Source organism: Ailuropoda melanoleuca, unplaced genomic scaffold, assembly GCF_002007445.2.
Source record: "Ailuropoda melanoleuca isolate Jingjing unplaced genomic scaffold, ASM200744v2 unplaced-scaffold8877, whole genome shotgun sequence".
Lineage (NCBI taxonomy): Eukaryota > Metazoa > Chordata > Mammalia > Carnivora > Ursidae > Ailuropoda > Ailuropoda melanoleuca.
Genome location: NW_023254299.1, coordinates 1 through 12656, shown reverse-complemented (window position 1 = coordinate 12656; position 12656 = coordinate 1). Strand labels below are relative to the sequence as shown.

At 37.0% G+C, this 12656-nt stretch overlaps 1 pseudogene; it reads right to left on the bottom strand.

Moving 5' to 3' along the window:
* Window positions 1-5212: 5212 nt before the first annotated feature.
* On the bottom strand, window positions 5213-6069 carry LOC117800905 (annotated as a pseudogene).
* Window positions 6070-12656: the final 6587 nt, after the last annotated feature.

Here is a 12656-nt window from a genome sequence, read left to right as displayed (position 1 = left end):
GAAATATAGAAATGTGTACAGTAATCCTTAAGTCTATAAAGAATACAATAGGAAAGGGGCGCCTGGGTGGCACAGTCATTAAGCGCCTGCCTTTGGCTCAGGGCGTGATCCCGGTGTTCTGGAATCAAGCCCCGCATCAGGCTCCACCACTGGGAGCCTACTTCTTCCTCTCCCACTCCCCCTGCTTGTGTTCCCTCTCTCGCTGCCTGTCTCTCTCTGTCAAATAAATAAATAAAATCTTTAAAAAAAAAAAAAGAATACAATAGGAAAGAGATAGGCACTGGAGACCTGGTTAGCCTCCTGGTTAAGACATGTAGGGTAAATAGTCATACTAAGAAAAAAATGATCCATGTGTATTTATACTTTGTTCTGTTAGGACCCTAACAGATATTGGGATATCTCCAGTCATTTTGCAGAGGCGCTAATATGTGATGAACTGATTTGGAGTTAGTGATGATTATGACTCAGCCGATGACAGAAAAGAACAGAATACAGAAGAGCTGTTTGATAAGAAATCAAACAGTAAACAATAGTAAAGTTGATGCATGACCGGCACTCATCAACTAAAAGGTGGTGTAGGAACACTAGCTACCCTGTGTTTCTCCTTCATCCTCACACTATTACCACACTCATGATGCTTCTGAAACCAGGTATGTTTATATTTGTTTTCCCACACAAAGAATTCTAAACACCAGCGGTGTTCTTCAATTTAATATAATTATAATACTAAGTGGAGATAACAGAGACTCCACAGGATAAGGGCTCAGTCCCAGAGCAGCAGGTGCTAATCACCAGCAGTGGGTCCCCAGGTTAAGGTTACTCACAAGGTCTGCCCAATTTGGCTACTAATGAAAGGTTCCCATGACCCCTCCCTTGGATTCAATTATTTGCTAGAAGAGCTAATGAACTCGACGGCACTTACTTGCATTTGCCAGTTTATTATGTAGAAAAAGATATGATACAGGGCACAGATGAAGAGTCAGATGAGGAAGTAACATAGGGAAAGGCCAGGAAGGTCTAGAGCTTCTGTCCCCATGGAACTGAGGTATGCCACATCTCAGGTGTGTGGGCATGTTCACAGCCCAGAAACTCTACAAATCCTGTACGTATGGAGGTTTTACGAAGGCTTGATCACAAAGGCATGATTAAAAATTACCTCCATTTCCAGCCCCCCCTCCCCTCTCTATACAATGGGCAGTGGCATTAAAAATCCTAACCTTCTAGTCATGGATGTCCAGGCCTATCCAGGAGCCTGTCAAGAATAACCACATTAAAACAAGAAAACATTGCTATCTCCCAGGAAATTTCAAGAGATTTAAGAGCTGTGTGTCAGGAACCCCAGGGTCAAGGACAAATATCAGAATAAAAGATGCTCCCAGTGCTCTTATGACTTAGGAAATAATAAGATTTTTAGGACCTTTGCCTCAGGAACTGATGGCTGAATTTTAGAAGAAGAGATTCTCCTACCATCTCTATTTATAAGAGTTTTAGGAGTTCTGTGCAGGAACAAGAAGACAGAGACCAGTATACATGTTTCTTACTATTTCANCCAGTATACGTTTCTTACTATTTCGCAGGTGTATTCAGATGATTTCTTTTGGAGTCCGCTTTGGTTATTTGTGTCCTTCTAGGAATGTGTCTATTTCACCTAGGTTACCTAATTTGTTGGCATAAAATTGACTTTCATCTTGTACTATAATGCTTTTGAGATTTGTCTATGTTATGTCACGTATCATAACCGGTTGCTTTTTAAAAACTTTGAATAGTATTGTGATATATCTCACCATTTGTTTATCAACCACCTTTCCTTTTATTTCCAATTTTTGGCTTTTGTGAATAAAGCTGCTAAAACATTCTCATACAAGTCCCTGTATAGACAAACACTTTCATTACTCTTGGATCGATACCTAGAAGTTGGATAGCCAGGATGGATGTTTCAATTGGTAAGAAACTGACAAAATTGTTCTTTGAAGTTACCAGCTTGCATTTTCACCAGGAAAGCCTGAGAATTCTAGTTGTTCCATGTGTTATGAGCACTTGATTTTTTCAGTTATTTTATTATGGCTGTTGCTGTTTTTAGCCATTCTAATAAGTGTATAGTCTTATCTCATTATGGTTTAAAATTACATTTCCGTAATAACTAATGATGGTATCTGTAATTCATAATAGCAAGGCTTACATTTATTCTTAAAATGAAAACAAAATAATTTATTCAAGAATATGGAAAAATTATTTCTAGGGACTTTGTGATAAATGGAATTGAGGGGCGCATGGGTGACTTAGTTGGTTTTCACTCAGGTCATGATCTCAGAGTTGTCCCTCTCCCTCTCCCTCTGCCCCTTTTCTCTCTCAAATAAATAAATAAATCTTAAAAAAAAACACAGAATGAAATTATTTTTGATAGTGATATCCATGATTAAATCACATTTTAGTTTACAGAAGTTATTTTTGGGTACTAAAATATATAACAAATTCACCAGAGAAGGAATGTGGGCTCTACATATGTTTTTTTTGTTTTTTGTTTTTTGTTTTTTTTTTTAAAGATTTTTTATTTATTCGACAGAGATAGAGACAGCCAGCGAGAGAGGGAACACAAACAGGGGGAGTGGGAGAGAAAGAAGCAGGCTCATAGCAGAGGAGCCTGACGTGGGGCTCGATCCCATAACGCCGGGATCACGCCCTGAGCTGAAGGCAGATGCTTTAACCGCTGAGCCACCCAGGCGCCCCGGCTCTACATATGTTATTCAAGAAAATCCTAGAATTCTGAAAGGGAGTTCCCAAACTGTGAACTGGGATCTGTTTTAATCCACATCCTAATGCCGTTAAAGTAGGTCAGCAAAGTAGGTTGAATTGTTGGAATGAGTTAAAGAGCTCTGCATTTATATCAAGAATTTACTTAGACCCTCAAATCCTACAAGACCTCAACGGAGTGGTTAAGCTTTATACTGGTTGTAAATTAAGTAATTTGGAAGCTACACTTAATCCTCTAAGGTATTATGTGAAGGATTTCAATCATATATTTATTGAGCAAATAGTACTCTAGATACCTGAAATATTCAATGCAGTATTCAAAAGTGACTTATTTTAAAGGAAAAGATTATGCACTTGATTTTGGCTTAGCAATTATTACTTCATTGCGACTTTCATTAACTTTACTAGAGTTATTATAATAGTTTGTATTTCATTTCTGTTATTTATTTTTAAAGATTTATTTATTTGAGAGAGAAAAAGCGCATGTGTGAGCAGAGAGAGGGGAGGGGCAAGGGAGAGGGAGACAAGCAGACTCCCTGCTGAGCACAGTGCCCAATGCAGGGTTCCATTCCTGGACCCTGAAAACATGACCTGAGCCAAAATCAAGAGTCAGACACTTAACTGACTGAGACCCAGGTGCCCCAGTAGTTTGTATTTTAGAATAAATTATGGAAAACTAACATCTCAGAAACTTTCATCAAAAGTAAATATTTTTATTCAATAGTGTCAAGTTAACCAAAATAATGAACATAACTGTTTTTATATTAGTTGAAAAAATATGCTAATCTGAGATATTTTTTAAAAGCTACAAAACAACTCACCAGATTCTAAGTTTTGGAAAGGGCCAAAATGAGACATTAGTCTTAACCAAAATAATTAATAAAAGTATCATTTGACACTAATGAATATTAAATGATCATGAATACTAGCCCAATTTTAAAATCCACTTTTTATCACTTTGAATTGCCTGGAATTGCAACGGCTGCCTTATAAGAAATTCCATTCCACAGACTTGAAAATATCCAAAGAAAATAATATAATTGTTCATCATGGTACACTGTGGAGAAGACGATTATCACCTGGATGGGTCTTGGTGAAGTTTCCCACTAGTACTAATATTTCATTATTCAAGAATAGGTACACAGGGATAACTCTTCTTTCCTGCCTTCCCTTCCCTTCTTTCTTTCCTTCTTTTTTCTTTTTTTCTTTCTTTCTTTCTTTCTTTCTTTTCTTTCTTTCTTTCTTTCTTTCTTTCTTTCTTTCTTTCTTTCTTTCTTTTTCTTTCTTTCTTTCCTTTCTTTCTTTCTCCTTTCTTTCTTTCTTTCTTTCTTTCTTTCTTTCTTTCTTTCTTTCTTTCCTTTCTTTCTTTCTTTCTTTCTTTCTTTCTTTCTTTCTTTCTTCTTCTTTTTGTAGGTAAATATTATCTTGGATCATACAAAAGTATACAATATATTAATTTATTCAGCCCTTTTTGGTTTTTAAATGAATAGGACAACATCAGTTTGTTTTCTACCTAGAAATCTTGGTTAATATTGAAAAAAGAAAGGTGTAACATGTTTTGAAAGTCTGAAAGAGTATGGTAATTATCTGTAAGTATTCATTCTTTTCTCTTTTTTAATAAATTAACTTCAAAATTAAAGGAGCACAAGTGGCTCCCCAAATGAAAAACACATTTTGCTTCTTCTCTTACTGCAACCTGTGGACTTGCAACCGAAGTCTGTGTCAGGGCTGGAGGTGAAAAGGACAGGTGAGTCTTCTGAATAACATTCTCTAGAGAAACTCCTCCACCCTCATGTGTCTTTCCCCTTTTCGCAATCTGGAGAGCAGACATCAGCCAGTTTCTATCACATGGGGGGCATACCAGGGAATGGTAGACAAAACCCAGTTGAATGGTGACAATTCTGAAAGATGATGATGTCACATGTTGGTGAGAATGTGGAACAACTATAACCTCTATGCACTCTTTGTGGAAGAGTATAATGGTAGAAGCCTTTGGAAAATTCTTTAGCAATTTCTCTTTTTTAAAAATTTCAGATATATTATATTTCTTCAAATTTATCAAGAGTGACTGAAATAAAAAATACAATTGAGGGGCACCTGGGTGGCTCTATTGCTTGACCGTTGGACTCTTGATTTCAGCTTAGGTTGTGTTCTCAGGATCGTGAGATCAAGCCCCAGGGTTCCGTGGTCACTATTGAATCTGCTTGAGATTCTCTCTCCCCCTGCCTCTCCCCCTGCTCTCTAAATAAGTAAATAAATAAAATATTTTATATATATAATTGAGTCCCATCATCATGGAAATGGCTTTAGGAGAAAGCTGGTCAGCTGACTATTATTGCTTTCCATTTTCAACCAGTAAATAGTTGCCGTTGATAAATAGCCAACAGTCTGTCAAGAATGCTCACAAGATATTATATAATACAACATGTCTGTTGACAGAGGGAACAAACTAGATAGTAACTTATGTGAACTTGTTGATTTCCTCACACAAGCACAAAAGCACGATGCATGCCTCTGAGAACGGAGGACTGTGCATCCTTGCTAACAGCTGTGGCTCCTTCCTGACAGGCAGTCTTCCTCCAGCAGTCAAACATGCTGTGCCTATGGTGTCAGCATCTCTGCGCCCTGACTGCCTCACTCCACGGTTGCACAACGTTGGGAATGGGCCAAAGGGATACGGTGTCTAGGCAGCAAGCACTGGGATGGATTGTGCGATCAGTCAGTGGATGGAGATGTGCATATTCTTGGGATCTGGAAGCCTTCCCTTTGCAGAGTCATAGATGCCCAAGTAGGCAGCTCGGGAGATGAGAATAACCTGCACAGACACCTGAACACCTTGGTATAGGCCCTCGGTCCCATCGGATTTGTCGATTGAGCTGCCAGGGCCTCTGAATTCCCTTTCAGATCATGTGTCCACATCAGGTGCTAGACGGGTATGGGCAAAATCAAGAGGATACACAAAACAAGGGTGTGGCCCCAGCAGCACCACCTGATGCTAGATTCCCTCTTGTCCACAGCACCGAGGAAGATCTGCTTGTGTTAATCTGTGAAGGTGAGGCTGAGAAGCTGGGTGGGGAGGCATATGATGATATTATCCAGGTTACTATGCCAGAAGGACAGGACTCCTTTGCTCCCCAGAGATACGAGCCATGCAGTCGATAATGCCCTTACATTGCTTGTTTGTGGTGATTGCTTGCTGGCATGCTGTACCTGCAGCAGGAGCTTGACCATTCCAAGGGTGCTACACGGTTTTGGAGGTGGCCATGGCCACTCCACCCACCAGGGGATCCTTGGCGAGGACACAGTGGAATCTGTCATATTGAAAGGAAGAGGAGGCCACGACTTCAGGACTGCCCTAGGAACTGGCTGGGACTCTGGGGCTCTCTTTAATGACTGAGCCACCCAGGCGCCCCTCTGGGTCTCTCTTTAGCAATTTCTTATGAAATTAAACACATATCTGCCTTAACACCTAGATAATTCTACATCTACATGTCTATACAAGGGAAATAAAAGCATTCATAGAGGGGGGATGGGGACATATTGTCTGATGGGTACAGTTTCTGTGGTTGAGGAACAAGTTCTGGAAAAGGATAGTGGTGGTGGTTACACAACGTTGGGAATGGGCTTAATGCTACTGAATTAAATGCTTGAAAACTGTTAGAATGTTAAGTTTCACGTCATGCATACTTCATCACAATAAGAAGACACACCCATAGGAAGAATCTACAGAGATGTCCATGGTAATTTTATTCATAATAGCTCAAAATGAGAAATAAAAATATCCATCAAGAAGTAAATGACAGGGATGCCTGGGTGGCTCAGTCTGTTAAGAGGCTGCCTTCGGCTCAGGTCATGATCCTGGGGTCCTAGGATCGAGTCCCATGTCAGGCTCCCTGCTCAGAGGGGAGTCTGCTTCTCTCTGTGCCTCCCCTGCCCCTTCTCTCTCTCTCTCTCAAATAAATAAATAAAATCTTTAAAAAAAAAAAGAAGTAAACGACAAAATATATTGTCATAAATTCATTAAGAGTAAGGGTTGAGCAAATTACAGCCAACTGGGCAAATCTGGCCTGAGGCCTGTGTTTAAATAGCCTGAGTGCTACAAATGATCTTCATATTTTTTAAGGTATAAAAAAACTAGAAAGAAAATTATGTGATAGAGACAAGTGTGGGTCCAGCAAAACCTAAGATAGTTACTATATAGCTTTTTACAGAAAAAAAAGTTACTGACTTTTGATTTAGAGGGTAATTACTAATCAATAAAAATAACAAATTATTGTCACGTGAAACACTGTGTTTAATAGACATTATGCTGAGTGAAAGAATCCAAGTACAAAAGATATATATTAAGCAGTTCAATTTATGTGAAGTTCTACAATGGGCAAAATCAAATGAATATCTTCAACATCAAAGGAATTTGATTAAGCTGACAACATGTGCTTCTCTACATTATCTGCTGAAAAGAATATGATGTTACTTATGTGATAATAAGGCAAAAATGCATAATCAAAATTTAATCATGAGGAAACCAAAGAAAACAAAATCTGAGGGATATCCTATGGAAAAACTGGCTTGGGCTCTTAAAGCATATCGATGTCATGAAAGACAAATAACGGCTGAGGAATTATCGAAGTTTATAAAAAACTAAAGTCTTCAAGACAACTAGACACAGTGCATGACTAGGGGAGAAATGTTANTCTTCAAGACAACTAGACACAGTGCATGACTAGGGAAGAAATGTTTTAAAGGACGTTAATGAGATAAGGAAATCTTTGACTATGGATGGTAGTTTATATAATGAATCAGTTCTGTTTCTTAGGCGAATTTAATATATTTTAAAGTATTCAAAATGTATTTAAAATAAAATACATAAAATGTTTAAAATACATAATATGTTTTTTAAATCTTTTAAAAATATTTAAAATTATTGGAAAAGTACTCACATAAAATTTTTTATTTGAAGGGAATCAAACTCAATCCTGATTAGGTGAGATTATATTCTTGATTTTGTAACTCAAATGGATTACNATAAAGGACGTTAATGAGATAAGGAAATCTTTGACTATGGATGGTAGTTTATATAATGAATCAGTTCTGTTTCTTAGGCAAATTTAATATATTTTAAAGTATTCAAAATGTATTTAAAATAAAATACATAAAATGTTTAAAATACATAATATGTTTTTTAAATCTTTTAAAAATATTTAAAATTATTGGAAAAGTACTCACATAACATTTTTTATTTGAAGGGAATCAAACTCAATCCTGATTAGGTGAGATTATATTCTTGATTTTGTAACTCAAACAGATTAAGTTGGTATGGGTCCTCCTGCTCTAGATAGTGGCAGAGGGCCAGTTTTATGATTTGCTGTTTTTCTCTTCCTTTTACAAGCTTTGTCACAGAAATTAGGTTTTAGAATTTGAGGGCCTTATATGTCTTCTGAAAGACACCACTAAACTATGTATCTTTGACCTCATCCATGTTATGTAATCTCACTGGGTTGTCATTCTGATCCTTTTTTTTTCATGCTCAGCAGGAAAGCACAAGATAAAAATAGACAGAAAATACTATTTGTAATTGATAAGTGATGAAAGTCAGTCAGTCCGGGCCTATCTTGTCCAGTGGCTTTCTCAGTTGCATAATTCACTTCTATAACCTAAATCATGAATAGAATGAATACAAACCAAACCAAAAGATGCATCAATTACTGGAAGAAATACTCCTTTGGGGAGGTGCGAATGATTACCTCCCTTCGTCAACGGAGTTTGTTACCTGGAATGATATATTCACCATTAACATCACCATTAACAAAGATTTATTAAGTACTTGTTACATGCCAAACACTAGGAATAGCAAGTTAAGGATATACAATCTATTTGATATTATTTATTTGTTAGGGATACTAGATACTAGAGTAAAACTAGATTTTTAGATATAATCAAAATCACTGGATATTAGAGTAAAATTAAAGTTACTATTTATTCTCAGGTTTAAGCTTTCTGATAATGATGTCTAGATCTCAAAAAACNGCTTTCTGATAATGATGTCTAGATCTCAAGAAACCCCCAGAGTGTTGAGAACATAATCTTATCTACAGTAGACAGCTTTTTGACTGGTGCAGTGAGTGCCCACTGGCGTTAGGAGACTGGTCCAGATCGCAGCCCACAAGCCCCTTCAGCTCTTAGACACTTTGAATCAGTGCTGCTGGGGACACACTACCATCTCCCAGCTATTCCTGTTTATCTGTGTTCTGTAGCTGGAAGATGAAGAGATCATTTATTTGCTTCGGGTAAATATACGTGAACTGGTATGTCTAGCATGGACTCTTTAAATTGTTCCAGGTAACAAAAGGTAACATTTTGCTGTAGGAGCACAGGGATGGAGGTATTGAAAGTACTTTTAGCTAAGAGGAAAGGTTACCTAAAAGTAGAGTGCTTGGCAGAGCTGTGTGCTCTGCAATTGTACTAAATAACTAAAGAAGTAAGTGAAAATGGCAAATAACTATCTTGAGAATTATTTTTAATTAGCCTTTGGTATTCCCAAATAAGAAGGTAGATTAATGAGAGAAATCAGAAATTATGTTAATAACTTAATATATGAGTAGGCTGAGAAAAAGAAATAATGTCCCTTTTTCCATTAACTAATCATAGATCAGGATGTGAAACTTTTCCTCAACAATCTATTGGTTACATTATTTTGGAAATTTAATGCATAGAGTCATAGAATTTTATGTCTTTTTTATTCATAATAATTCATTCTTTATTTAAAATTAATAAGCATTTGAGTCTCCTATGGCTTGCTACCATACTACATTATATCATATCTGTATAAGTATGTAAACTTTAATTTGAGAAGCAAAGATAAAGTAAGACAATGAGATATCAATTTTTTTACCCAAAGCGAACAGCATCTACTTGAAACAGAGCTCAAAACTCTACCAGTGATTTTCCTCAGAATGAGTGAAGACTCTTAGGAACACGTGCTATTGTTGAAAGGTAAGCAATGGAGAATATCTTGAGGGAGCCTAGAAATTTTAAGAGCAAATCTGTTATGAGTTAGTGGATATATTATTCATGGGGACATAGCTAATAGATGGTGCATACTGTCATTTTCTCCAGATGTGACAGAATGACTTATGTCCAAGAAATAGCTGCTTGAGATATATATACTAATAAATATTAGTGCTTCCTTCCAAAGTTTTACACATTTTAATTAATTGATTTATATTTGGTGGTGATTTCATTGATGTTAAAAAGATTAGCTAATAAACATTTTGGAAGTGGGTTTTTGTTTTTTGTTTTTTGTTTTTGGATACTCGATTTAATAAAAAAGCATTTCCCAGACCTATTATTCATACATGTTAAACTCCCTGGGGGAAGTGATAGGTAAAATATAAGATCTTAAGTTCTTCATTAAGAACTTTGTTCTGTGATAAATTCTCCTCAATTTCTGAAACAGTTTTTAAAGAATGTAGGTGGGGTGCCTGGGTGACTCAGTCAGTAGAGCCTCTGACTCTTGATTTCCGCTCTGGTCATGATCTCAGGGTTGTGAGATCAAGCCCCACATTGGGGCTTATTTAACTCTTAATAGAAAGCTAGGAGGCAGGCAATGCAGACACAGTAGAGGATCTAGGAGCAGAAAGTAAAACAGAATGTCAACAGTGTTGGCCTCCTTAAAAAAATGTATGAGACCTTCAACCCATTGTTTGTTACCTGCTGTGTATCTTTGGCCAGCATTATGCCATGTGGCCTCTTTGTGATGAAAGCCTGTTTGGGACAGTGGAATTTTCTATTAGAAATTATCACCAAGTCAGAACTCTCTGCTAGTTGAAGACTGACCTTCCTTGAACAACGACGAGCTGAGACTGATCCATTCTAACAAAACAAAATGTTTTCTGTGGATAATTTCTTGTGCTCCTTTCCAGATTTTGTCTAGATAAAGTGGTCAGTCCTGACAGTTGCTTTAGACTAAAGGATCCTACCCAAAAAGGGTCACCGCCTTGAGGAAATCCAGAGACTGTACCCTAATGGCACCTGGGTTCTCACCTTCGTTAGTGCCCCGCTTTGTATCAGATAACTCTTAATAGAATATTTCATGGGAAAGTTTCCCAGCCACAACTGAATCCCTTTCTGCACGTTCTTATGGATATTGTTCGGTGTTTAGAAACCATCATTTTCAGCCATGCAGGCTATAGGTTATATAAACTTACATCCATGATGGTATGTAAGTTAGAGTCCTCTTCCCTTAGAAATGGAGTTTTCTTCTCTCTGTGAATGAAGTGGATAGGTCCAATCTGATATCACCATTTTTCTTTTAAAATCAGCAAAAATTTACAAAAGTAAGTCAGTATTCTGAATTGTTCTTATTTTCCCAACAGTTGGCCAGCACATGGCCTATGTCATGAGGAACCATATATGAAATACACCCGCATTTTTGCTAGTGAAAATTAAGGGCCACCAGCATTGTAGATGACAGCATATATGTCCTCCCCGCCCACCCTCTCCAGCTATGGTAGTTCTATACTTTAACTTCTGTTATTTGCAGAACCCTGCTTCCAGGTCCTAATTCTGTATCAGTTGGCACGATGGTAAAATGCAAGGAACATGAAATCCACCAAACAATAATCTTAAAAATCAGTGGGCTTTTTTCTTCTTTTTTTTTCACTTAAGATATTAAGATATAGGCAGGTATGGTGTTTCCATGACATTATTATGGACCCAAGTCCCTTTGTCTCTACTCCGTTACTGTTACCACTTGGCTTCTCTGCATCCTACATCTTATATTTCTGCTACATCTCTAGGTATCATGTTTGAGTTCCAGGCAGAGAGAAGGTAAAGCAGTACAGTGGAAAGTAAAAATCATCATATGAACAGAGATTATTCCTTGTCAAAACCTTTTTGAGAAATCTTACCCAGCAATTCTTTTTTTTAAAAAAGATTTATTTATTTATTTACACAGGGAGAGAGAGAATGTGGAGGTGGGAGGGGCAGAGGGAGAATCTCAAGCAGACTCCTCACTGAATGTGGAGCCGACACCAGAACCCTGAGATCATGACCTGAGCGAAACCAAGAGTTGGCTGCTTAACTGATTGAGCCACCCAGGTGCCCCTCATCCAGCAATTCTTGTTTACAATTTAATGGCTAGAACAATAGCATAGCTTCTATAAGTGAAAGAAAGTTGGGAAAGATGGGAATTTTAAAATAGAAACACAGTAACCCTATGGAGGAAGGAAGAATTGATCAATTCTGTCTTTAATATTTAATGTATTCTAAGACAGCATCTGTGGTTCCCCACTCTGTCATATCTAATGGTGCCTCTATCTGCACATACATATGTAAAACTGCCCCTTTATAACCTTAAATTGAAATTAAGAATAGTGACATCATCTATATTAATATTTTAAAAAAATAGCTGCAATGACTTCTTTGAACTTCACTTTCTTCATACAGGCAAAAGAGATGACAGTAATTATAACACAGGGTTGTCTGTTCTGACTTTAAATATATGATATACTTTGAGGTGTAAGCACCTGTAGACAGTATGTTTCCAATAAATGCCTCCTCTAGTTATTATCATTATGGTTAGTACCAAACACATGGTATTGTATCTCTCTTAAATTTTTGTTTTATTTTACAAAGCTTTCTTCCTTTTCTATCTATAAAATACTTGAAGATCTTCATTTCTTCATTAAGCACATATTTAGCACAGTGTGTAGCTGATTATATGCATTCAATGTCTTTAATGAAAGAATAAAAGCATAGAGATTAATACTTTACCTATTTATTACTTGAACTCAATTTACACAATATATGTAGAAGTCCTAGATTATAGCTAAATAGTCTAAATTAATATTAGTTAACCCACTATGGTGGTGTCACCCAAATAACTAAGGAAGAGGTATTTTAGG